Here is a 27,442-nt window from a genome sequence, read left to right on the forward strand (position 1 = left end):
GTTTTTCCAGTCTGTGTGTTTGTTCTTCCCAATGTACAGGAGACTCCACTTTGTGTTATGTGTAGTTTTATTCGTTGATGTTATTTCTTCAGCGATACCTTCTGGACCAGCCATGAGAAGTGCTGCAGGTAAAGTAGCCCTTCATAGTCTAAATTAAAAAGTACTTTAATGTTAGATATTGTCTTATTAGTCTGTATGTATTCCAATCTTGAGTCGGACTGGTTCTATTTCCAAGGTAGGAATTCATAAAATGTCACATGTATTATGTAAAAATTGCCTGCCTACAGCTTGTGTGCTTTTTGAACAAACAGGAATATATCTGCAAATACAACTCTGCAAATGCAAATTCTCCGTGTGTGTGTGTGTGTGTGTTCTGGTGAGTGAAAGAGAGAGTAGGAGAGTGGGTGTGTGTGTGTGCATGCTCAATACAGTTTGTGCATGAGTATAATGAAGTACATGCCTGTGACAGGGTATGTCTGTGTGCTTCTGTGTATGTGAGTGCATGGCGTAGTGGGGTCACCTGTAGTTTGACATGAATCCAAAGTCCCAGTTGAGTCCAGCTTCACAGTACTGAACTTGGCTGTCAGTCTCTGCTCCGCCACTCTCCATTTTATAAATTCCTCCAGTTATGATATGTTTCCCTCTTTATATCAAAACCCTAAAAGCATTCTTAGGTCTGCAAGTTGTCAAGATTCTGATGTCAGCCCAGTTTAGGAGAACCCATCTCAATGGAATAGGCCCTTCTTTTCCAGAGATCCCAGTGCCTGATGAAGCAAATTCCCCTTCCCTCCAACTCCACGCTCTGAGATACAGAGATTAATTCTCAAATCTGCAGATGCCTTCTTTGTCCTTCAGAGTAAAAATGATCATATTTATCATCTGGGATGTTTGTTAAGTGTCCACTGGGTACGTATGTCACTGCTCAGGCCAATCTGTGCCTGGAAGGTTTATACACAGAAGGTTCTGCTGCAGGTAGACCAGCAGACCGCAGATTGGGGTTTCGATAAGCTGCTGGCTCAAGAGTTAATCTCCTTGATTTCCGATCATTTGATATGCACTTGCTTTTGAGAGAGACTGCACCACTCTCTTCAACAAAAACAACAACTATAAACAGAAATTGCTGGAAAATCTCATCAATTCTGGCAGCACCTGTGGAGAGAAATCAGAGTTGATGTTTTGGATCCAGATATCCCTTCTTCAGAACACCATTCTCTTATTTGGTTGTGCCAGATCCACTCTCTTACATGAATTTTTCCCAGGACTGGAAACCCAAATCAAAACCCTTAGGTGGAGTGTTCTAAGTGTCCTTCTTACGCTTCTGTTGACCATCTGAGACTGTACTGCAGACTCAAACTTTCTATAGAGGAGCTGCTTCCTTAGCGAGTGTCAGGCAGTCTGACATTTGTGACTCTCCTAATATGTGGTGGATACTTGGTAAATGTGCTCAGTGGCTGGTATTTTGTCCTGCTATCTGATGATCAGAAGCTTCTGAAGGTCGGTCATGTGAAAGCTCCCTTTCATGGTTATATCAATGTCTGGGTGTCCTTATGGAGAGAGCACATGTTGTTCATTGATTAGCAAAAAGCTTCTCGGATTGGTGGGAAGGATAGGGCTGAGGTCCATTATTTCCCTCCTCCAATAATATTTTTATTTAACTTTAGTTGTCAGTTTTTGTTTCCATTTGAACAAAAAAGAACAGGGCCCTGCTGAGCATGTGCAGTACTAAACTGTCAGCCAGTGTAATCATCCTGACAGACAGAACATCATGAAGTTTATCCTTGAATCGTACACTAATTGACATGTAGCACAGGTTCCTGACTTCGAGATTCATAGTATTATTTCTGATACTGACTCTTCAAACTCATTCACAGTTCAGACCATAATTCCTATTTTTGTTTAATTTGACAATTGGCCATGACAACTGCACGTTACGATTCGCATCCAGTTTGCACACTAATCTAAATAGTGAGGTTCATGGCTCTTCTCATTCCCCTATGATGTGTCACGTCTAAAAGATGAACAGGATGAAAGGGTGGAAAGACAAATATATTTCCCCAACCCCACTCAGATCAGTTAGTTGTGGATCACAGTCATGTTGTGAAAGGCAGCAATTTGTATTCCCAGAAAGCCTGGCAGAACTAACAGCAACAAAGACAAAGTGAAAGCCGTGGATGTGATCTACTTGAATTTCTAAAGGTTGGTTGACAAGCTGCTACGTCTGAGATTATTAAAAAAAGACAAAATTACAAAGATTATCACAAAAATTAAAAGATCATTGTGAAGAGGGTAATGTATTAACATTGATATGTTTATTGGCTAACAGTAAATAGATGAATAAGTTAGTCATTTTCAGGTTGGCAAGCTGTAACCAGGAAAGCATCACAGAGATGAACTATTCACAATCATTATAAATGATTGATGAAGGAAACATTTTTATGGTAACCACCTTAAGGGTGGCTCAATGTTTAACACTGATACCTTTCTGCACCATAGGAATGCAGTTATTTGCTGATAGCACAAAGGTAAGTTGGGAAGTAAATTGGAAGGAGAGAATAATGTGTTTACAAAGTGACAGAAGGTTAAGTGATTGGGCAAAAACATTGGCAGTTGAATTACAAATGAAAATGTTGTCTACTTTGGCAGGAAGAACAGAAAAGCAGGTTATGATTTGAGTGGAGACAGCTTGCAGAACTTATGGATACAATGAGATCTAATTACCTTTAAATATGAGTCATTCAGGTTGGTATGCAGGTTGAACAATAATTTGGAAGGCAAGTTATGTGATCATCTATTGAAAAATAATAGGACTTTAAAAAATAATATAATAAAATAACTTGCAGAGAAATCTTTAATGGCATTCAGTTATGAGCTGTTGTGAATGGTTTGCACTGCTGCTCACAACGCCAGAGGCCCGGGTTCAATTCCTGCCTCAGTCTGTGTGGAGTTTGCACGTTCTCCCCGTGTCTGTGTGGGTTTTCTCCAGGTGCTCTGGTCTCCTCCCACAGTCCAAACATGTGCAGGTTCGGTGAATTGGCCATGCTAAATTGCCCGTAGTGTTTGGTGAAGAGGTAAATGTAGGGGAAGTGTATGGATGGGTTGCTCTTTGGAGGGTCAGTGTGGACTTGTTGGGCTGAGGGGCCTGTTTCCACACTGTAAGTAATCTAATCTAAACTGTGGATAAACTCACAAAAACTCAAACTGCTAGTTAAAAAAATACAGGTCTGTCCAGGGAACTTGAGAAAATAAATCGTAATAGCTTGAAAAGCATCCACACAACAGAAGAGGAGGGCTGGAATTCTTTAAAATGCATGAATGTAGATAAATTGCCAGGATCTGATCCAGTGCATTCCAGAACGTTGTGCGAAGTTTGGGATGACATTGCAGGGCCCCTTGCTGAGTTATTTGCATCATTGACAGTCAGGTGTCAGGTGCTGGAAGACGGCAGAGTGGTAATGTTGTGCCATTATTTAAGAAATAGTGCAAGGAAAAGCAAGGGAACAAAAGGCCAATGAACCTTGACATCATGGTAGGGAGGTTATTGGAGGTGATTTTGAGACAGAGTTGTTCCATGCATTTGGAAAGGCAAGGATTGATGGGAGGTAGTAAACCTGGCTTTCTATGTTGGAAATCATGTCAGACTGACTTGACTGAGTTTTGGGTAACCCAAGGTTGAGGACAGAAAATTTTCTGGCTGTAACAGCTGCATCTTTTTCGAGGTATTTTAGGTGTTAGAGGTGAGTTTCTCAAACTCCAGGAGCAGCAATTTCCCTTTTATATGCTGCTGCATTGTTTTGGAACTTTGGAGAAAAAAAAAGTTAAAACAACAGCACTTTTAAATGGGAGAAGAACAGACAAAGGAAGCACATGGTAAGTCAGTGCAAGAGAGAAAGAGAGAGAGAGAGAGAAAGAAACCCATATTGCTAACTGACAGAGTTAGCAGTTACTGCTTTTGCTGTTGAATTCATGTATCGCTGGACATCGGAGTGCGTCTGGGAAAATTATCAAACAGTGAAGTGCACAACTGATCTTGGAGGAACCTGTCTGGGAGAGGTCACAGCACAGAAGCAGATAAGCGGATTTTAAGCATGGCCTTAAAATAAGTCTGCAGTTGTGAGTAAAGTGGGTTCTTTCTTGATTATGTATTTTATTGAGCTATGTCTCTGAATTAAACTTAAAATATAAGCCATAAGTATTAATTTAACCTGGAGCAGTGTGCTGAGGAATAAGACAGTGCTATTTTTTGGGTGTGCAGATTGAAAGAAGCAAAAATGACCCTTAGTAGAGTGATATGCTCTTCTTGTCGGATGTGGGAGTTTAGGGAGAGATTATGGGTTACTGAGGATTCTATCTGCAATAAATGTCATTGATTGCAAATCCTATCAGATCGAATGGATCAGTTGGAGAGGCAGTTATTGGCAATGAGGAATAAACAAGAGCAAGGGAATGTGATGGATGGCAGTGATAGAAAGGGGGTCGTCTCAGATACAGTCACATAGTTGGGTTAACTCCAAGAAATTTAAGAGAGGTAGGCAGTTAGTGCAGGATTCTTCTGTGGCTATCCCCATTCCAAACAAGTATGCTGTTTTGGAAAATGTAGGGGGTGATGGAATCTCAGGGGAGCGTAGCATGAACAGCCACAGTTCTGGTATTGAGAGTAGCTCTAACGCTATGAGAGGTACATCGGGTTCCATGGCGATTGATTGTGTTAAGGGACTCTCTAGCCGGAGGTACACACAGATGTTTCTGTGGCTAGCAGCAAAAAATAGGAATGGCTGTGTTGCTTCCCTGATGACAGGATCAAGGATGTCTCAGAGAGGGTGCAGAATGTTCTCAAGGGAGAGAGGGGCCAGCAGAGGGGGTCATTGTACACATTGAAACCAACGACATAGGAAGGGAATAGGTTGAGATTCTGAAGGGAGATTACCGAGTTAGGCAGGAATTTAAAAAGGAGGTCCTCGAGAGCAGTAATATCGGGATTATTCCTGGTGCAACAAGCTAGTGAGGGCAGGAATAGAAAGATAGAGCAGATGAATGTATGGCTGAGGAGCTGGTGTACAGGAGAAGGATTCACATTTTTGGATCATTGGAAGCTGTTTTGGGGTAGAAGTGACCTGTAGAAGAAGGATGGATTGTATGTAAATTGGAATATACTGGCAGGGAGATTTGCTCGAGCTGCTCAGGAGGATTTAAATTAGTAACATAGGGGGAGCGCGGTGGGGTGGGACCCAAAGTGATGGTGAGGTAAGATTTCAATCTGAGACTGGTGCAGTTGATAACGAAGGTGAGTGAAACAGTCAAGACAGGCAGGGACATGGCAGAGAACAAGGTAGGGCTGATAAATTAGATTGCATTTATTTCAATGTAAGAGGCCTAACAGGGGAGGCAAATTAACTCAGGACCTGGTCGGAACATGGGACTGGAGTATCATAGCAATTACAGAAACATGGCTCAGGGATGGACAGGACTGGCAGCTTAAGGTTCCAGTATACAAATGCTACAAGAAGGACAGAAAGGGAGGCAAGAGAGGAGGGGGAGTGACGTTTTTGATAAGGATAGCATTACAGCTGTACTGAGGGAGGATATTCGTGGAAATACATCTAGGGAAGTTATTTGGGTTGAACTGAGAAATAAGAAAGGGATGATCATCTTATTGGGATTGTATTATAGACACCCTAATAGTCAGAGTGAAATTGAGAAACAAATTTGTAAGGAGATCTCAGCTATCTGTAAGATTAATAGGGCGGTTATGGTAGGGGATTTTAACTTTCCAAAAATAGTTTGGGACTGCCATAATGTTAAGGGTTTAGATGGAGAGGAATTTGTTGTGTCTACAAGAAAACTTTCTGATTCAATATGTGGATGCACCTACTAGAGAAGGTGCAAAAGTTGACCTACTCTTGGGAAATAAAGCAGGGCAGGTGACTGAGGTGTCAGTGGGGGAGCACTTTGGGGCCAGTGACCATAATTCTTTTAGTTTTAGTGATGGAAAAGGGCAGACCAGATCCAAATGTTGAAGTTCTAAATTGGAGGAAGGCGAATTTTGACAGAATTAGGCAAGAACTTTCAAAAGCTGATTGGGCACAAATATTCGCAAGTAAAGGGACGGCTGGAAAATGGGAAGCCTTCAGAAATCAGATAACGAGAGTCCAGAGAAAGTATATTTCTGTAAGGGTGAAAGGAAAGGCTGGTAAGGAAAGGGAATGCTGGATGACTAAAGAAATTGAGTGTTTGTTTAAGAAAAAGAAGGAAGCATATGTCCGGCATAGATAAGATAGATCAAGTGAATCCTGAGAAGACTAAAAAAGGCAGTAGGAGTACACTGAAGAGAGAAATCAGGAGGGCATAAAGGGGTCATGAGATAGCTTTGGCAAATAGAGTTAAGGAGAATCCAAAGTGTGTTTACAAATATATTAAGGACTAAAGGGTAACTAGGGAGAGAGTAAGGCCCCTCCAAGATCAGCAAGGCGGCCTTTGTATGGAGCCGCAGAAGATGGGACAGATACTAAACAAGTATTTTGCATCAGTGTTTACTGTGAAAAAGGACATAGAAGATATAGAATGTAGGGAAATAGATGGTGACATCTTGAAAAATGTCCATATCACAGAGGAGGAAGTGTAGGATGTCTTGAAACGCATAAAAATGGATAAATCCCCAAGACCTGATCAGCTGTACCCTAGAACTCTGTGGGAAGCTAGGAAAATGATAGCTGGGCCTATTAGTGAGATATTTGTATCGTCAAGAGTCACAGGTGAGGTGCTGAAAGACTGGAGGTTGGCTATCGTGGTGCCACGATATAAGCAAGGTGGGAAGGACAAGCCAAGGAACTATAGACCAATGACCCTGACGTCAGTGGTGGGTAAGTTGTTGGAAGGAATCCTGAGGGACAGGGTGTACATGTATTTGGAAAGACAAGGACTGATTAGGGATAGTCAACATGGCTTTATGTGTGGGAAATCATGTTTCACAAACTTGATTGAGTTTTTTGAAGAAGTAACAAAGAGGATTGATGAGGGCAGAGCATTAGATGTGATCTATGTGGACTTCAGTAAGGCATTTGAAAAGGTTCCCAATGGGAGACTGATGAGCAAGGTTAGATCTCATGGAATACAGGGAGAACTAGCTATTTGGATTCAGAACTGGCTCAAAGGTAGAAGACAGAGGGTGGTGGTAGAGGGTTGTTTTTCAGACTGGAGGTCTGTGACCAGTGGAGTGCCACAAGGTTCGATGCTGGGTCCTCTACCTTTTGTCATTTACATAAATGATTTGGATGTGAGCATAAGAGGTACAGTTAGTATGTTTGCAGATGACACCAAAATTGGAGGTGTAGTGGACAGCGAAGAGGGTTACCTCAGATTACAACAGGATCTGGACCAAGTGGGTCAATGGGCTGAGAAGTGGAGTTTAATTCAGATAAATGCGAGGTGCTGCATTTTGGGAAAGCAAATCTTAGCAGGACTTATACACTTCATGGTAAGGTCCGAGGGAGTGTTGCTGAACAAAGATACCTCAGAGTGCAGGTTCATAGCTGCTTGAAAGTGGAGTCGCAGGTAGATTGAATAGTAAAGAAGGCATTTGGTATGCTTTCCTTTATTGGTCAGAGTATTGAGTACAGGAGTTGGGAGGTCATGTTGCGGCTTTACAGGACATTGGTTAGGCCACTGTTGGAATATTGTATGCAATTCTCGTCTCCTTCCTATCGGAAAGATGTTGTGAAACTTGAAAGGGTTCAGAAAAGATTTATTAGGATGTTGCCAAGGTTTGAGGATCTGAGCTACAGGGAAAGGCTGAATAGGCTGGGACTGTTTTCCCTGGAGCGTTGGAGGCTGAGGGGCATGGATAGGATAAATAGACAAAGTCTTTTCCCTGGGGTCGAGGAGTCCAGAATGATAGGGCATAGGTTTAGGGTGAGAGGGGAAAGATATAAAAGAGACCTAAGGGGCAACTTTTTCACACAGAGGGTGATATGTTTATGGAATGACCTGCCAGAGGATGTGGTGGAGGCTGGTACAATTGCAACATTTAAGAGGCATTTGGATGGGTATATGAATAGGAAGGGTTTGGAGGGATATGGGCCAGGTGCTGACAGGTGGGACTAGATTGGGTTGGGATATCTGGTCAGCATGGACAGATTGACTGAAGGGTCTGTTCCATGCTGTACAGCTCTATGACCCTATGACTCTAAGAGAGATGAAGCCTGAGTGATAGATGTTGTCTACATTTTCAGGGTCTTTGACAAGGTTTTGCATGGGAGGCTGAATAATAAGATAAGATCATACTGGAACAAGGGAGAGTTAGCTAATTGGATACAAAATAAGTTTGACAGTGGGAGATAGAGATTTGTGTTAGAGAGTTTCTATTTGTACCAGAGACCTGTGACCAGCAGTGTGCCATAAAGATCTGTGCTGGGTTCACTGCCTTTTGTCATTTATTGAAATGATCTGGATGATAATACAGGAAGCATGGATGGTAAGATTGCAGATGACACCAAAACTGATGATACAATGGACGGTGAAGAAGTTTATCGAAAAGAAAAATGAGATCTTGATCAGATGGACCAATGATCTCACTGGTCCATCTGAGGAGTGGCAGATGGAGTTTAATTTAGATAAATGTGAAGTGTTCCATTTGAGTAAAACTAACCAGGGCAGTACTATCACATTTAATGGAAGGGCCCTGGGGAAGTGTTGCCAAACAGAGAGACCTTGGTACATTGTTCCTTCAAAGTGGAGTCACAGGTAGGCAGAGTGGTGAAGGCAGTGCTGGGTATGTTTGACTTCATTGGTCAGAGTATTGAGTATAAGAGTTGGCAAGTCATGTTGCAGCACACAAGGCAAGAGTGAGGCCGGTTTCTGAATATTGCATTCAGTTGTATTTGCCCTGTTACAGGAAAGATGTTGTTAAACTGGAAAGCATGTAAAAGTTTACAAATGTGTTGCTGGGACTGGAGGGTTTGAGGTCCACGCAGAGGCTGAATGAACTGTAACTGATTTCCCTTGAGCATTGCAGGCTGAGGGGTGACACTTTTGAGGTTTATAAAATTATGAGGTGAATAGAGAAGGTGAATAGCCAAGATCTTTTTTCCCAGGGTAAGGAAGTCCAAAATTAAAGGGCATCGCATTAAGGTGACAGGAGAAAGATCTAAAAGGGACTTGAGGGGCATCTATTTCACACAGAGGGTGGTGTGTTTGTGGAACAAGCTGACTGAGAAAGTGGTCGAGGCAGGTACAATTACAACATTTAAAAGGCATTTGGATGGACTCATGAATCAGAATGTTTCAGGGGGACATGGGTCAAATGCAGGCAAATGGGACTAGGTTGGTTTCTGACGAGGACGATTTGGAAGGAAGTGCCTGTTTGCACGCTGTATGACTCTATGACTCCATGACTGTAGCCACAGCTGAGATGGAGGAGACAAGCTCCCATATCACAGCAGTGTACCTTTGTCTGGAGCTTTTGATCACAAATGTAAAGATGTTTGTACCTCTCACTCCTACAACAAGACAGACTGAGGCATCAGGTTAAAACGTGAGATTGGAAGGAAGTGCCTGGAAGGCTTTGTTGTGTAAAAAAATGTGTCCTTGTACTTTTTTGGCGACATGGAAGTTTTTTCAGTTTGAATTTCGCAAGTGCCTGCGGTCACTGAGCTGCTTGCTTTGGTTTCTTGGTTGTTCTTCGATGTGTGATATTAATTCAGAATACACTGGAGAGCTGGGTGACAGTCCTCCTCGGGATCCTCAAGCATTTAGGAGCTATCCCAAAAAAAAACAAGCAGGGATTCACAGCGTTGGGATTAATGACTGGTTGAACTGAGCAGTTGCTGGGCGGAAGGAAAATATGTGAATATGCCGGGGAACTAAGTAAACAGTAAGACTGAATGAAGTCAAGGCCAGGCCGGTAGCTAAAGACAGAGAGATCAACAGTTGAATAATCCCAGGGACCAGGAGACAATGTCATGGGAAAGGTGGGGCCACAATTCCGCAGATTCCAGCCATAGAGATACCGCCTTTATGAGGGAATGGAACAGGAAATGTGTGTGCGCTGATGGATATGAGAATGTGGAATAGATGGAAACACTGAACACAATTATATTGTACGAGGATATTATGGAGTTAAACTGGTGGGTGTCAGCCTTAATTTTATTACAGGGACTTAGATATTTGTCCACTGCTCCCGGACATTCATGTAGCACATTATTTTAATGACTTTTTGATCCGCGGACCAATGGAAAATGTGGTGACGGAAGCTCTCGTCACCCTGGTGCAGCAGATGTGAGACAGAGACTGGGAAGGGAACCCGAAAATGAGACAGGGAGCAGCACAATCGGTGCAGGATTTAAGCATTCAGTGTACAAAAAGGAATAGAGTTATCTTTAAAAAAAGAATAAAATTCAAGAAATGTTTGTTCCAACTATCAAGACTGAGGCACAGAATTTTATAGGACGGCTCGGATATTGGCGCAGACGTGTCCCTCACTTGATCATGTTACTCAGATGTTACTGATATGCCATCACTCAAAAGAAAGCTGAGTGTGAATGGGGCGATGAAGAACACAGAGCATTGATGGCCGCGGAAGAGGCCGTAGCACTAACACCGCCCCTGGGCCCCTCAGATACCTGGCCTAGCCTTTGAATTAGAAGAAAGTGAGGACTGCAGATGCTGGAGATCAGAGCTGAAAAGTGTGTTGCTGGAAAAGCGCAGCAGGTCAGGCAGCATCCAAGGAGCAGGAGAATCGACGTTTCGGGCATAAGCCCTTCTTCAGGAATGAGGAAGGTGCGCCAAGCAGGCTAAGATAAAAGGTAGGGAGGAGGGACTTGGGGGAGGGGCATTGGGAATGCGATAGGTGGAAGGAGGTTAAGGTGAGGGTGATAGTCCGGAGAGGGGGTGGGGGCGGAAAGGTCAGGAAGAAGATTGCAGGTCAAGAAGGCTGTGCTGAGTCCGAGGGTTGGGACTGAGATAAGGTGGGGGGAGGAGAAATGAGGAAGCTGCAGAAATCTGCATTCATCCCTTGTGGTTGGAGGGTTCTTAGGCGGAAGATGAGGCGCTCTTCCTCCAGGCGTCATGTTGCCATGGTCTGGTGATGGAGGAGGCTAAGGACCTGCATGTCCTTGGCGGAGTCAGAGGGGGAGTTAAAGTGTTCAGCCACGGGGTGGTTGGGTTGGTTGGTGCGGGTGTCCCAGAGGTGTTCACTGAAACGTTCCGCAAGTAAGCGGCCTGTCTCCCCAATGTAGAAGAGGCTACATCGGGTGCAGCGGATGCAGTAAATGATGTATGTGGAGGTGCAGGTGAATTTGTGACAGATATGGAAGGATCCCTGAGGGCCTTAGAGGGAAGTGAGGGGGGAGATGTGGGCTCAAGTTTTGCATTTCTTGCGGTTGCAGGGGAAGGTGCTGGGAATGGAGGTTGGGTTGGTGGGGGGTGTGGACCTGACGAGGGAGTCTCGGAGGGAGTAGTCTTTCCGGAATGCTGATAGGGGTGGGAAGGGAAATATATCCTTGGTTGTGGGGTCTGTTTGGAGGTGGTGGAAATGACAGAGGATGATACGATGTATCTGGAGGTTTGTGGGGTGGTAGGTGAGGACCAGTGTGGTTCTGTACTGGTGGCGATTTGAGGGTCGGGGTTCAAGGGCAGAGGAGCGGGAAGTGGAGGAGATGCAGTGGAGAGCATCATCAACCACGTCTGAGGGGAAATTGCGGTCTTTAAAGAAGGAGGCCATCTGGGTTTTTCGGTATTGGAATTGATCCTCCTGGGAGCAGATGCTGCGGAGGCAAAGGAATTGGGAACATGGGATGGTGTTTTTACAGGAGGCAGGGTGGGAGGAGGTGTAATCTAGGTAGCTGTGGGAGTCAGTCAGTTTATAGTAAATGTCCGTGTTGAGTCGGTCACCCGAGATAGAAATGGAGAGGTCTAGGAAGGGGAGGGAGGAGTCTGAGACGGTCCAGGTAAATTTGAGGTCGGGATGGAATGTGTTAGTGAAGTGGATGAACTGTTCAACCTCCTTGTGGGAGCACAAGGTAGTGCCAATACAGTTATCGAAGTAGCGGAGGAAAAGGTGGGGGGGCTGGTGCCAAAGTAGCTGCAGAAGATGGATTGTTCCACCTATCCGACGAAGAGGCAGGCATAGCTGGGGCCCATGTGGGTGCCCATGGCTACGTTTTGATTTGGAGGAAGTGGGAGGATTGGAAAGAGAAGTTGTTCAGAGTGAGAACCAGTTCAGTCAGTCGAAGGAGGGTGTCAGTGGAAGGGTACTGGTTGGGTCGGCAGGAAAGGAAGAAGTGGAGGGCGGTGGAGAGCAGCTGTTTTATCCCTCCACACAGACGATTAACTGTAGTGAAGGAGGTGGAGGAATTGAGCAAGTATGCCGAATAAGCAGCTGTGGTCCTTGCACATGAAGAGTCAGTGTTTGTATGTTTATATTGACAGGTGTGTCGTGGCTGTCTGGATGCCAACTTGCCAGTCACATGACTGGAAAATTGCTGGAAAACACCAATGTGGAACAGAACTATGTAAACAAATGTGGGTGAAGGCACAGCACATGGAAATTACTGTGCACCATGTTAATGCCCATGTGAAAGATTGTTTGTATTATGCTGATCCTAACAATACTGTAAGATAGGATAGTAAAAGGCAGCACAATTGAAGGTGCATCTGAAAAGTATCGCACTGGAAAATGGGCTCATGAAAAATCAGGATATTGAGGGTATCAGGGCCTTGTGTCGTGGGCACGAGATTGAGGTTTGCACTTCCCCGCCGATCTGGTGAAAGGAGTCATTGGCAGGTGTGAAATATGCCAAAAGGTAAAACCCATATTACTGCTGAAAAAGTCAATGGCACAAATCAATTGGGGAGTGCAGCCTGATCAAATTTGGCAGACGGACAATATTGACCCATGACAGTTACAACAAGGATATCAATATCTGTTAACCATGGTGGACACTTACTCTGGCCTATTGTTAGTTTTCTGGACATTTAAAGCAAATCAGAATAACATTGTTAAGGGCCTGGGACCATTGATATCCCACTATGGTGAACCATTGGAAATACAATCACATAATTATTGACCCTAATCATACGTTACTGGGATTGCTCAAAGTGTTTTAACAGATATTGTACAACCTGAACAATCGGCCTCTGAAAGGAGGGGGACCTGTGAGTAGAATGTTTGAAGGAGGTGGCCAGTTACATCCTCCCAATAAACCTACACTGTCCGACGACCTTTGTACAGGGGGAAAGGTTTGGGCACACCACCCACAACACCCTCCTCAGCCTTGTGAGAGACTTGCCCATCGACAAGGTGATGTCTAAAGAATATTGGTAATGGAGCAGGAAGTTCCAGAGTGTATAGGCAGTGGGAAGTTGATGAAAGGAGAGTGAGTTGTCAAAGATTGTGCGCTCATAAGATATAAGTTGTTCACAGTACCATGTGAATTATTATGGATGAGTGCTGCTGTGGATTACACTGTTTACACAGGCAACGAATTTACGTAGTTGGTGTGTGGAAATGGTGTTGACAGCATGAGAGACTAACAGAGTGCAGGACAGCTTCACCGATCGATCAGGAAATCAATGTGTCATTGCACATTATACTGCAACATGTACGTCATGTGGGTTAGGGGGCGGCACGGGAACGGGGGAAGTTCATCTGTAAACTGCATGGTGAACAGAAATGGTTTGTGCGAAAAACAATGCAACTACGCAGTTAACGAATACAACTTTGTTGTCGCACTGGATAAAGTACGATACAAATACATTGCAATGCGTAAATGATGCAATTAAAAAAAACACATTATTTGCCGGTCAATGGTACAGTTGAACCAAAACATCTGAAGTAGTGGGCAGGACATGGATGGCAGCTCGAGAAGTCAGTCCAGAAAAATAATCAACAACAGTTAAGGATGGTCTGTGTCCAACGCCTTCACTCAACATGCACCAAAGTGGTTGTATCTCCCAAATGTACTTAATCTCATGATACGGTTACAATATGAGTCAAACCCCGCAGGGTGGAATGTTAAACCTTTATTTAGGCGACTGCAAAAGATCAGGCGACAGCAGGGGCTTGGTACGATGTTAGCAGGGCTTGAATCAGACATTGCAGCATTGAACACCATGGATATAAAGAACTTACAAAATAAGATACAATAACTGAGCATCCTGACCGGGGATGCTACAAAAGGTTGGGACAGAGGGCTAACCAGAAATATATTATCCGGTTGGTTATCTGATGTAATATGATGACAACAATTCTATAGAATGGGATCGAAACAATTTCACACATTCCTATAACAGAATAATTTCAATAATTATATGGTTTGCATGTTCCATGACATTCCTCATCAATTGTTAAGAGTAGAATTGGAATGAATAGTTCTCTCAGGGCACAGTGATAATTGGGTGATCTTATTCAAGTTTGCTGAATGAAGATTGTGGATCAAACCCAATCAGCAATATGCGACCTGGAACATGAAAGGGTGTAATATTACTGTGAGCATTATTAATGTGAACCATATACAGAATTGGTGTAACTTTATTACTCTCCCTCATCTGTTTGGCCCGCAGTTGTGGCTGCCAGAGATGAGAGGAAAGTGGATTGATGAGAGGAATAAACCTCACAAGGAGACTGATTGTCCAGGGGTGGCCATTTGGTACGGCATGTCCATTCCACAGCCCAGTGTTTGTACTGTGCTCCCTTGAACATTCTGCAGGAACATGCACACAGCAGTTAGTTCCATACAATGACACAGTTATTCACAAGACAGGACAAAATCGGGCCTGTATTACCAGTACCCGCACCAGTTATTTAGATGGTATCTGAAAGGATGACCCAGTTAATCATTGTTGTAAGGGTACATACACTATCTATGATACATACACTATCTTGGTGAGCACCTCACCAAGATCTTCCCCACACCTCCACTACTTGCCTTTAAACAACCGCCAAACCTCAAACAGATCATTATTCGTAGCAAACTGCCCGGCTCTCAGGACGACTCCATACAACCCTGTCATGGTGGACGCTGCAAGACGTGTCAGATTGTGGACATAGATACCACCATTACGCGTGGGAACACCTCCCACCTTGTACTCGTGTGACTCAGCCAACATTGTCTATCTTATACGTTGCAGGCAAGGATACCCGGAGGCATGGTACATTGGGGAAACCGAGCAAAGGCTATGACAATGGATGAATGGGCACCGCACAACAATCAACAGACAGGAGGGTTTCCTCCCAGTTGGGGAACACTTCAGTGGTCCAGGACATTCAGCCTCGGACCTTCGGGTGACCATCATCCAAGGTGGACTTCAGGACAGGCAGCAGAGGGAAGTGGCCGAGCAGAGTCTGATAGCTAAGTTCGGTACCCATAGGGAGGGCCTCAACCGGAACCTTGGGTTCATGTCACATTACAGGTGATCACCATTGCACTACACACACACAGATATTCCTACACACACACACTCTCACATGCACATGGACACAGGTACACACAGACGCGCACACAGACACCCACACACACCCTTATAGACACACACACTCCCACACATGCGCCCCCTCACAAACTTAAGACATTCTGTACTCACTACACACACACACTTTCTCACAATCACAACCCCCACCCCAGACAGACACACACACAAAGACCCACATGCACACATATACTATATGTAGTTTGCTCAAAAACTACATACATTCATGTAGAACTCTGAGCTCAAAAACTGCATGAATTTATGTAAAACTCTGTTATCTCACTTTTTAGATTGGAATCAATCTCAACATCAGGTCATAGACAGAGAACACAGGGGGCTAACACCTTCAACATATTGTCTAGCTATCACCATTGTTAACAGCTAACCCGAGAATGCAACTTTAATAAAAAGGGTTTTGTGATTTACACATGAAAGAAGTGAAACTATCACTGTATTCTAACAGATGAAAGGCTTAACAGACAATCAATTCTTCAATGTATAATTTCAGTTACATCACACTGCAAATTTTTTGCTATAAATTCTGTTACGATCGAGCCCTCCACAATCACCTGATGAAGAAGCGTCGCTCCGAAAGCTAGTGTGCTTCCAATTAAACCTGTTGGATTATAACCTGGTGTTGTGTGATTTTTAACTTTGTACACCCCAGTCCAACACCGGCATCTCCGAATCATGTACACTATCTATGATCCCCAAGTAGACAGCTCATGTCAGTTAGGGAAATGGGAAATGGACAGCACTGCCATACTGCCTTTGGGGGACAAGATCTTCAAATTTTGTGAATTTGAATCGGTCAGAGTAATTTCTCCACGAAAACACTTGTATTATTGCGTTTGTATTGGTAACTGCCATATGAGCTGTCAAATATCATCTGGGGGGGGGTTGTACAGGACGGGCTGAAGGGCTGAAGGTATTGCTGATATTGGACAGCTTCATGACCTTGAAGGAATCCAGTGAACATTCCTGTACGTGCCTCAGGCAGCACAACCAAAACTTGTTTTCTGTACTTGCAGGCAGCTTGTGCTGACTTTTGTTACTCTGTGAGGGAGAGAGTTTCGTTCTGCGTCTTTGGACTTTACCTCGGACCGGGATCGGGAACGGGGCCAGGAATAAAGCTCAGCGTCGACACCAGCCTCGATCGAGGGAGTCTCCAACGGGCAGAAGCATGTGAGACCTAATGATTGTTTTCACCCTTTTACACCCATTTCTTATTATCATCATTATTATCACCTAATAAAAACCCACATTCAAACAAATTGTTCTTGCCGAGTCTTCTCTTAACTACATTTAACCAAATCCAAAATCATACTCCCTGTGATTCAAGACAGGAGTAAATTGTGAGGTGAGCATAATCCGAATCAATTTTAATGATTAGATTGAGATACTTGTACAGCTCTTAACTGGCATATGTTAATTTCTGGAAACTGAATCCGAGAGTATAACCCCCCTCTTCTAATCTTTTATTCTGTGTCCCCAGCGGATCATTCTTAAACATTCTGTGTCCCCTTGGTATAACTGGGATCAAATGAACCCCTTGAGGAATATAAGTGGTGTAGAAACAAGGGTAAGATTAAGTAATTTGGCAAAGAATTTGGCAGATGGCCTATAAGTTTGGAATGTTGTCCGGCTGGAAGAATATGAAAAACAACGTATGCATTGAACCCCAACAGCTTCCAGAATTTGTTGGTGCACTGAGATCTGGGTGCGTTTATGATGAGTCACAGAAGTTTGGCATTCATGTTGAACAAGTTATTTGAAAGGCAAATGGCATTTATTGACGGGCAGAAGGATGTGAGACATAATGATTTTTTCTCCCTTTTCCTCCCATTTCTTATTATTATCACCTAATAAATACTCATATTTACACAATTTGCTATTGCCGAGTCTTCTCTTAACTACATTTAACCAAATCCAAAATTATACTCCCTGTGATCAAGACAGGAATAAATTGTGAGGTGAGCATAATCCGAATCAATGTTAACAATTAGATTGAGATACTTGTACAGGTCTTAACTGGCATATATTAATTTCTGGAAACTGAATCCGAGAGTGTAACCCCCCACTTCTAAACTTTTGTTCTGGGTCCCCAGCGGACCATTCTGAGACATTCTGGGTCCTCTTGGTATAACTGGGAACGAGTGAATCCCTTGAGTATAAATGGTGTAGAAACAAGGGACGTAAGATTAAGTGCAAAAATTTTGCAAAGACCTTGGCAGATAGCTGATAAGTTTGGAATGTTGTTTACTTTGGCAGGAAGAATAGGAAAAACAATTTATGAATTGAACCTCGACCGTTTCCAGAACTTATTGGTGCACTGAGATCTGGGTGTGTTCATGATGAGTCACAGAAGTTTGGCATTCATGTTGAACAAGTTATTTGAAAGGCAAATGGCATTTATTGAAAGCTAAAAGGGTTTAAAAATAATGTAACAAAATAACTTGCAGAGATATATCTATTTTCATTCAGTTATGAGCTGCTAACTGAGTGGATAATGAGTTCAACACGCGGATTAATGAGGTCAACACGCGGCGTGACATCGAACAATTCTTCCGCCGCCTTCGCCTCCGTGCCTACTTCTTTAACCAAGACTCTCGCCCACCCTCTGACGACCCCTTCTCCCGTCTCCAACACACCCCATCCACCTGGACACCCCGTGCTGGCCTCCTACCTGCCCTCGACCTCTTCATAGCCAACTGCCACCGCGATATTAACCGCCACCTGAACTCCCCCACCCCTCTCACCCACTCCAACCTCTCACCCTCGGAACGCGCAGCCCTCCACTCCCTCCGTTGCAACCCCAACCTCACTATCAAACCAGCAGACAATGGAGGCGCGGTAGTAGTTTGGCGCACCGACCTCTACACCGCTGAGGCCAAACGTCAGCTCGCAGATACCTCCTCCTACTGCCCCCTTGACCATGACCCCATCCCCCACCACCAAACCATCATCTCCCAGACCGTCCATAACCTCATCACCTCGGGGGATCTCCCATCCACCGCCTCCAACCTCATAGTCCCACAACCCCGCACCGCCCGCTTCTACCTCCTGCCCAAAATCCACAAACCTGACTGCCCCGGCCGACCCATTGTCTCCGCCTGCTCCTGCCCCACCGAACTCATCTCCGCATACCTTGACACCGTCCTGTCCCCTTAGTCCAAGAACTCCCCACCTACGTTCGGGACACCACCCATGCCCTCCACCTGCTCCATGATTTTCGCTTCCCCGGTCCCCAACGCCTTACTTTCACCATGGACATCCAGTCCCTGTACACCTCCATCCCCCATCACGAAGGACTCAAAGCCCTCCGCTTCTTTCTTTCCCGCCATACCGACCAGTACCCTTCCACTGACACCCTCCTTCGACTGACTGAACTAGTCCTCACCCTGAACAACTTCTCTTTCCAATCCTCCCACTTCCTCCAAACGAAAGGAGTAGCCATGGGCACCCCCATGGGCCTCAGCTATGCCTGCCTCTTCGTAGGATATGTGGAACAATCCATCTTCCGCAACTACACTGGCCCCACCCCCACCTTTTCCTCCGCTACATCGATGACTGTATCGGCGCCGCCTCGTGCTCCCACGAGGAGGTTGAACAGTTCATCCACTTCACCAACACCTTCCACCCTGACCTCAAATTCACCTGGACAATCTCAGATTCCTCCCTCCCCTTCCTCGACCTTTCTATTTCTATCTCAGGTGACCGAATCAACACGGACATCTACTACAAACCGACCGTCTCCCACAGCTACCTGGACTACACCTCCTCCCATCCTGCCCCCTGTAAAAACGCCATCCCATTCTCCCAATTCCTTCGACTCCGCCGCATCTGCTCCCAGGAGGACCAGTTCCAAAAACGCACAACCCAGATGGCCTCCTTCTTCAAGGACCGCAATTTCCCCCCCGACGTGGTCGACGATGCCCTCCACTGCATCTCTTCCACTTCCCACTCCTCCGCCCTTGAACCCCGCCCCTCCAACCGCCACCAGGACAGAACCCCACTGGTCCTCACCTACCACCCCACCAATCTCCATGTACAGGGCATCATCCGCCGTCATTTCCGCCACCTCCAAACGGACCCCACCACCAAGGATATATTTCCCTCCCCTCCCCTATCAGCATTCCGTAAAGACCACTCCCTCCGTGACTCCCTCGTCAGATCCACACCCCCCACCAACCCAACCTCCACTCCCTGCACCTTCCCCTGCAACCGCAGGAGGTGCAAGACTTGCGCCCACATCTCCCCCCTCACCTCCCTCCAAGGCCCCAAAGGAAACTTCCATATCCGCCACAGATTCACCTGCACCCCCACACACATCATCTATTGCATCCTCTGCACCCGATGTGGCCTCCTCTATATTGGGGAGACAGGCCGGCTACTTGTGGAGCGTTTCAGAGAACACCTCTGGGACACCCGGACCAACCAACCCAACCACCCTGTGGCTCAACATTTCAATTCCCCCTCCCACTCCACCAAGGATATGCAGGTCTTTGGACTCCTCCATCGTCAGACCACAACAAAACGATGGTTGGAGGAAGAACGCCTCATCTTCCGCCTAGGAACCCTCCAACCACAAGGGATGAACTCGGATTTCACCAGTTTCTTCATTTCCCCTCCCCCCACCCTGTCTCAGTCAAATCCATCGAATTCAGCACCGCCTTCCTAACCTGCAATCTTCTTCCCGACCTCTCCGCCCCCACCCCAGTCTGAACTATCACCCTCACCTTGACCTCTTTCCACCTATCACATTTCGACGCCCCTCCCCCAAGTCCCCCCTCCCTACCTTTTATCTTAGCCTGCTGGACAAACATTCCTCATTCCTGAAGAAGGGCTTATGCCCGAAACGTCGATTCTCCTGTTCCCTGGATGCTGCCTGACCTGCTGTGCTTTTCCAGCAACACATTTTCACCTCCTCATATTCCTCCAAGTTTGTCTTGACCTTTTCTGCCATGCTTGGCTCACCATTCTCCAAGATTATAGCCTGATTATTCAGGCCCTTTGATATTAGTCCATATTCAAGGTGTGTAGCACAATATGGCTTTTACATTTCATGGGATAGTTTCCCAAAGTTAAGCTGTTTATGTTGGTTACTGTGCAGTATTCTACATGCCTCTGTAACTATGTATGCTCTGGTCATGCCCTTGGCTTTACAGGCAACTTGCACTAGAGCAGCCGCTCGGCATGATGTGGAGCATCTGCGAGTCAGAGAGTATCGTGGACTCCATGTAGAGAGAGGGGGGGGGTCACACTGCACGCTCAGACTCTGCAGGTAGGATGGGAATGATTGACCACCAGGCAGAGCAAGGACGATAGACAGGTAGTGCAGGAATCTCCTGTGGCCATTCCCCTGCAAAACCAATGTACTGTTTGGATAGTGTTGAGGGGAATGAACTTTCAAGGGAAAGTAACAGCAGCTTAACTCCTTACACCATGGTTGGTGCAGAGGGTAGTGGTAAATCTGTGCCAGGGCAATATTTATAGGAGAGCGAATTTTAAGGGGAAAAGACCAGTGTTTCTGTGGGCACAAACGAGACTCCAGGATGCCATGTTGCCTCCGGGTACTATGGTCAAAGACATCTTGAAGAAGATACAGGACATTCTGAAGGGGGAGGATCAACAGCCAGTAATCATGGCTACAAATTATGTGAGTGAAAAAAGGAATGCGGCACTTTGAACAAAATGCAGGGAACAAAGAAGAAAGTTAAGAAATTGGATTACTACCAGGGTGACATGTTAGTCAGAGTAGAAATGATAGAACATATTGGATGATTATGTGACTGAAAAGGTGGTGTCAGGGGGAGGGTTCTGGAATCCTGGGGCATTGGGATCGGTTCTGGGGTAAGTGGAACCTCTATAAATTAGATGGGTTACACCTGCGCAGGACTGGGGCTGATGCCCACAGTGGGGGTGGGGGTGGGGGTGTAGTGTTTGATGGAGCAGTTGAACTAATATGCCAGGGGCATGGGAACCTATGTTAGGAGTCAGAGAAGGAGGGAGCAAAGAGAAATACAAAAGGTAGAAAAGAGAATAAAAAAGGTGATAGGCAGAGAAACCAAGGACAAAATTCAAACAGGGCTATTCAGAAATAATTTGGGAGTAAGACATATAATGTTAAAAAGGCAAGCTTGTGGCTTAACGTGTCAAGCATTTTCCACAAAGTGGATGAACTAATCACACAGATAAATGTAAACGGGTACAATATGGGATGACAGAGACGGGGCTGCAGAGTGATCAGAGATGGGGATTGAATCTCCCAGGATATTCAGTATTCAGGAAGGACAGGCAAAAATGATAAGGTGGTGGAATGGCATTTCGGGTTAAGGAGAGAAAAAAAAACACAATAGTGATAAAAAGATATTAGTTCTGACAGTGTGGAGTCTGACAATGTGGAGTCTGACAATGTGGAGTCTGTATAGGGAGAGTTGAGAAATACCAAGGGGCAAAAAACCTTCAGAGAGTGCCATATAGAGACCCCCAAACTGCAGTGGTGATGTTGGGAATGGCATTAAACAGGAAATTAGACATGCATGTGAGAAGCGTACATCAGTTATCATGAGTGATATTAATCTGCATATAGATTGATCAGATGAAATTGACCACAAGGAGGAATTCCTGAAGTATATGGGATGGTTGTCTTGACCAATATGTGGAGGACTTGGCGAGAGTGGAGGCCATCTTAAACTGGGTACTGTGTAATGAGAAGAGAATCATTGCCAATTTGGCTATGCAAGTCCCCTTGGGGATGAGTTGCCATAATATAATAGAATTTTTTATCAGTATGGAGAGGGTAGTAGTTGATTCGGAGAATAGAATGGTGAATTTTAATAAAGGAAACTATGAAGATGTGAGGCATGATTTCACCTTGACAGATTGGGGAGAGTTACTTCAAGAGATGACAGTGGGTTCATTCAAGGAATGCAAAGGCGAACTGCAACAACAGTTTATTCCTGTCTGGCACAAAAGCAAAATGTGTGAGAGGGACAAGTCATGCCTTCCAATGGAAATTAGAGTTAGTATTCAAGGAAGAAAGATCAGATTGATCAAGAAAACTAATAGGTCTGAGAATTGAGAGCAATTTAGAATTCAGTACAGAGAACTAAGGTATTGATAAAGAAGGGGAAAACACAGTACAAACGTAGTATTGCAGGGAACATAAAGGTTGACATGAAGAGGTTCTAGAGATACGTGAAGAGAAGGAGATTGGTGAAGACAAATGTAGGTCCCATACAAACAGAAATGGGGGAATGCATAATAAGAGGCAAAGAAATGGCTGAGCAGGAGATTATATACTTTGGTTCTTGCTTCACAAAAGAGGATACAAAAGATACCAGAAATGTTAGAGAATGCAAGATTTAGGAAGAGGGAAGTACTGAGGGAGATCAATGCAAGTAGAGAAATGGTGCTGGGAAAATTGATGGTATTGAATTTGGATAAATTCCTAGGGCCTGATAATCAATATCCCTGAGAACTTAAGAAAGTAGCTTGAGAAATGATGGTTGATTTGGTAGTCAACTTCTAGGATTCTACAGGTCAACTTCTAGGATTCTACAGATTCTGGCACAGTCCATGCAGATTGGAGTGCAGCTAGTGTCACGCCAATATTCAAAAAATGAGGTCGAAACAAATTAGTGAATTATAGGCCAGTAAGGCTAATATTGGTATCAAGAACTTTGTAGGGGAACATTTCGAAAGCAGTGGCAGGATCAGGCAGAGTCAGCATGGATTTACGAAAGGGAAATCGTGCTTGACAAATCTGTTGGGATTCGATGAAGATGTAACTAGTAATTTTGACAAGGGGGAGTAAGTCAATGTGGTATATATGGACTTTCAGAAAGCATTTGACAAAGTCCTGCATAAGAGATGATGGTACAAAGTTAAAGTACATGGGATAGGGGAAGTGTATTAAGATGGATAAAAAATGTCTGGCAGAGAGCAAACAAAGAGTAGGATTTAACGGCAAATCTTTTCAAATTGGCAGGCAGCAACTGACGGGGTGCCACAGGGATCGGTGTTGGGACCCCACATATTCACAACATAGGCTAATGACTTGGATGGGGGAGCAAAACGTAACATTTCAAAGTTTGCAGATAATACCACGTTGGGTGGGAAGGTGATATCTGAAGAGGATCCAAAGATCCTTCAGCATGATCCAGACAGGTTGGGTGAGTGAGCAAATCAATGGTGGATGCAGGATAATTGGGATAGATGTGAGCTTATTCATTTTGGAAGCAAAGTAAGAAGGCAGATTACCACCTGAATGATTGGGAATTGGGAGAGGGGAGTGTACAGCGTGCCCTGGGTGTCCTTGTGCGCCAGTCACAGAAAGTAAGCACACAGGTGCAGCAGGCGGTAAAGAAGGCCTTCATTGCGAGAGATTTGAGTTGTTGCAGTTATACAGGGTCTTCGTGAGGCCACACCTAGAATATTGTGTGCACTTTTGGTCTCCTTTTCTGAGGAAGATGCTCATGCCCCTGAGGGAGTGGAGCGAAGGTTTGCCAGGCTGATTCCATGGATGGTAGGAGGAGAAATTGACGAGGTTAAGATTGTTTTCACTGGAGTTCAAATGAATGAGGGGGGAATCTCACAGAGACTTATAAAAGTCTAACAGAACTAGACAGGGTAGATGTAGGAAGGATGTTCCTGATTGTGGGTGTGTCCTGAACCAGGAGTCACAGTCTGAGGATTCGAAGTGGACCATTTAGGATGGAGATGAGGAGATATTCTTCACCCAAGGAGTGGTGAGCCTGTGGAATTCATTAGTAAAGGAAGTAGTTGATGCTAAAACATTGTATATATGGAAGAAAAGGCTAGATACTTCACTTGGGGTGACTGATATCAAAGATTATGGATAGAAAGCAGGATCAGGCTCATGAGTTGGATTCAACTGGGGAAAAATGAGGACTGCAAGTGTTGGAGATTGGAGACGAGAGTGTGTGATACTGGACTAGCACAGCAGGTCAGGCAGCATCCGAGGAGCAGGATAATCAACTTTTCAGGCAGAAGGTCTTCATCAGGATGAGTTGAATGATTAGCCATGATCATGGTGAATGGAAGAGCAGACTCAGTGAGCTAAATGGCACCCTCTTGCTCCTACCTTGTATGTAACACCCACCACTTGTAAACCTATTTGTAAGGTCAGAACACCTGAATGGCTCAGCAGTGGTTTGTTATTGATGTAGTGCTATTAATTGAGGTGGTTATTTTCACCTTGTTATTGTGGAGGGGAAAATAGGAACTACAGTCGCTCACCTCACAACATTGTCTCATGGTATGCCCTCCCTGCAGGTGGCTTAATACCTGCGAATTTTCTCTTTGCTCCTGTTCGTACTTGTAACATTAGCTATTCTGCACGGTCTGCATGATTTTGGATTGAAATTCTCTCATGTATGGTGACACACAGAACATCCTTTCTGTCAACTTTCAGACTGTAACCCTTTCTACAGTCACTGCTGGGGGGTGTTTAATTTATATTTCATTTCTTCATAGACTCTCATTATGGGGGCTTCACAGAAATGGATGCTGTTGCCTTCCTCTTGGCCAAGCTGGTCAAGATCATGGTCCACTATTGTTTCTAAGCAATGAGCAAGAGCTTTCATACATTCCATTTATGAAGTGAGGATTTTTATTGAAGAACAATAACTCCCACTCAGAATATTAACATATTATGCATTATAATCACTCTTTACTAACGTCACTGTAAATCTGTATTCCTTTTTCCAACATGTTGTGGTGCATATGTGTGGTGTTCATCCTTTTCATATACACCTGGTGATGCTGATGCTATGGTACAGATGGCAAACACAAATATCCCCAGTCTTTGAATTGCTTGTTAAATTAAGAACAACATGCAAATCCTTACTGCACTTATCAGGCCTCATTATCTTTGAATTGGGACCTGTGCTTCAAAACATCCTTCTTGCACCTAGTAGTCATGATTTGGAGATGTCAGTGTTTGACTGTGGTGTACAAAGTTAAAAATCACATGACACCAGGTTATAGTCCAACAGGATTTAATTGAAAGCACACTAGCTTTCGGAAGGACGCTCCTTCATCAGGTAATAGTGGAGGGCTCAGTCCTAACGCACAGAATTTATAGCAAAAATTTACAGTGTCATGTAACTGAAATTATACATTGAAAAATTGATTGTCTGTTAAGCCTTTCATCTGTTAGAATACAGTGATAGTTTCACTTCTTTCATGTGTCAATCACAAAACCTTTTTTTTAAAAAGTTGCATTCTCGGGTTAGCTGTTAACAATGGTGATAGCTAGACAATATGTTGAAGGTGTTGGCCCCTGTGTTCTTTGTCTATACCATGATGTTTAGATTGTGAGATTGTAAATAACAGAGTTTTACATAAATTCATGCAGTTTTTGAGCTCAGAGTTCTACATGAATGCATGCAGACTTTGAGCAAAGTACAATGTAACTCTGCAAGTACAAATTCACCCCACAACATATATGTGTGCATGTGAGTCTTTGTCTGTCTATGTGTGTGTGTCTGTCTGGGTTGGGGGTTGTGAGTGTGAGAAAGTGTATGTATGTGTGTAGTGAGTGCAGAGTGTCTTAAGTCTGTGAGGGGGTGCATGTGTGAGTGTGTGTGTCTGTAAGGGTGTGTGTGGGTGTCCGTGTGTATGTGTGTATGTGCCAGTTCCGACGTGCCACAGCAAGGAACCGTAATGACCTCCTCAGGAGACAGACACGTGCTGCAACCGACAGGTTGCAGCACTCTGTTATCTCACTTTTTAGATTAGAATCACCTGATGAAGGAGCGTTGCTCCGAAAGCTAGTGTGCTTTCAATGAGACCTGTTGGACTATAACCTGGTGTTGTGTGATCTTTAACTTCTTGCACGTGTCAGGTATATCACTTGCACAGATACCACTTGTCGACCCTACCCTCCCCTTCACTGTTTTGATCACACAGCACTGCCCTTTGATGTGAAGGGCAGTGTTTGTCACTGGCCACCCGGGTGTTTTCCTATCTTCCTGGTGGTGGAATTTGAATAAAGATTCATGCACTTTGTGTCTTTCACTGTGTCTCACACCTGCACACACACACCATGGGTGCTGGGGAAAAAATAAGCACTACCGCACTTAGGTGTTAGTGTGGGGGTTAAATTAAAAAACAAGAAAAAAAACCAATTGTCGACAATACTTTGTATGGGGGATTTCACCGGGAAGTCATTGAGGTTTTGTCTATAATTTTTACCACCACAATCTCATCCACCTGTTAGGTTCAAGATCCTGTTCATTGCCTTTGCATTCTTTTTGATCTTTGACTTGCTGACACACCTCTCTGAGTTGATTGCTGTGACAATACTGTGCATAAAAGAGATGTGTTCTGTCCTGTTCTCTTGCAGAGGATGCTGTCACCGTGGAGCCAGGTTGTCTCCATCAGACTGATAGTTTGAACAAGTTTGAATTCTCCATGGATGTTTCTTTTGGAAGGAAGGCAGAAGAATCATGAGTTGGCTGGTCAGTCTGACACAGAGATCCAGAGGATTTTGGTTTTTCTTTCAGTTATTGGGTGTTTTTTGCTGGTTGCCAGAACTGAAAGCTTCATTTATCAGCTGCTACAGTGAAGCCTCAGACAGATAAACTTCCTCTTAAAAATTAACAGAGGCAGGTTGCTTCGTTCAGTGTGTCTTTCCAGTAGACTGGAGAGAGACAGCCTGTGATAATAAAACTATGTTGTTGAATTGCATTTACCAAGGGTGTGTTTACAGGATGCTGCCTATATTGGATCAACTGATGATTTATGGTGAAGTAATACATTATCTTGTTATGTAATTTTACAGAGTAAAGTCATGTCAGTTCTTCTTTTTCTTGTATTTGAACTGTGTTGTACGTTTAAAGCATGTTTTGTATAAAGCTTAGTGGTCCACCAATCAAATCAAATCTGGAACACAGTGCTTTACACTTGACTTTTTAAAAAAGTTATTAAAACTTAGTGTAGAGGTTCATCATTA

General features: G+C 44.3%; 1 long non-coding RNA gene across 3 annotated transcripts; it reads left to right on the forward strand.

Annotated features, from left to right (window-relative positions):
- LOC148147666 (uncharacterized) lies at positions 1–27,372 on the forward strand. 3 transcript variants are annotated; one of them, XR_015759497.1, is made up of 4 exons: positions 1–128; positions 15,121–15,402; positions 16,491–16,644; positions 26,834–27,372. It is a non-coding gene; the product is annotated as an uncharacterized LOC148147666 (long non-coding RNA). The 3 variants fall into 3 exon arrangements; XR_015759496.1 differs by lacking the exon at positions 1–128 and adding an exon at positions 10,013–10,118; XR_015759498.1 differs by lacking the exon at positions 15,121–15,402.
- Positions 27,373–27,442: the final 70 nt, after the last annotated feature.

The sequence above is a fragment of the Chiloscyllium plagiosum genome, unplaced genomic scaffold, assembly GCF_037043375.1.
Source record: "Chiloscyllium plagiosum isolate Xiang-an unplaced genomic scaffold, Cpla_swu_hap1 HiC_scaffold_15, whole genome shotgun sequence".
Classification (NCBI taxonomy): Eukaryota; Metazoa; Chordata; class Chondrichthyes; order Orectolobiformes; family Hemiscylliidae; genus Chiloscyllium; species Chiloscyllium plagiosum.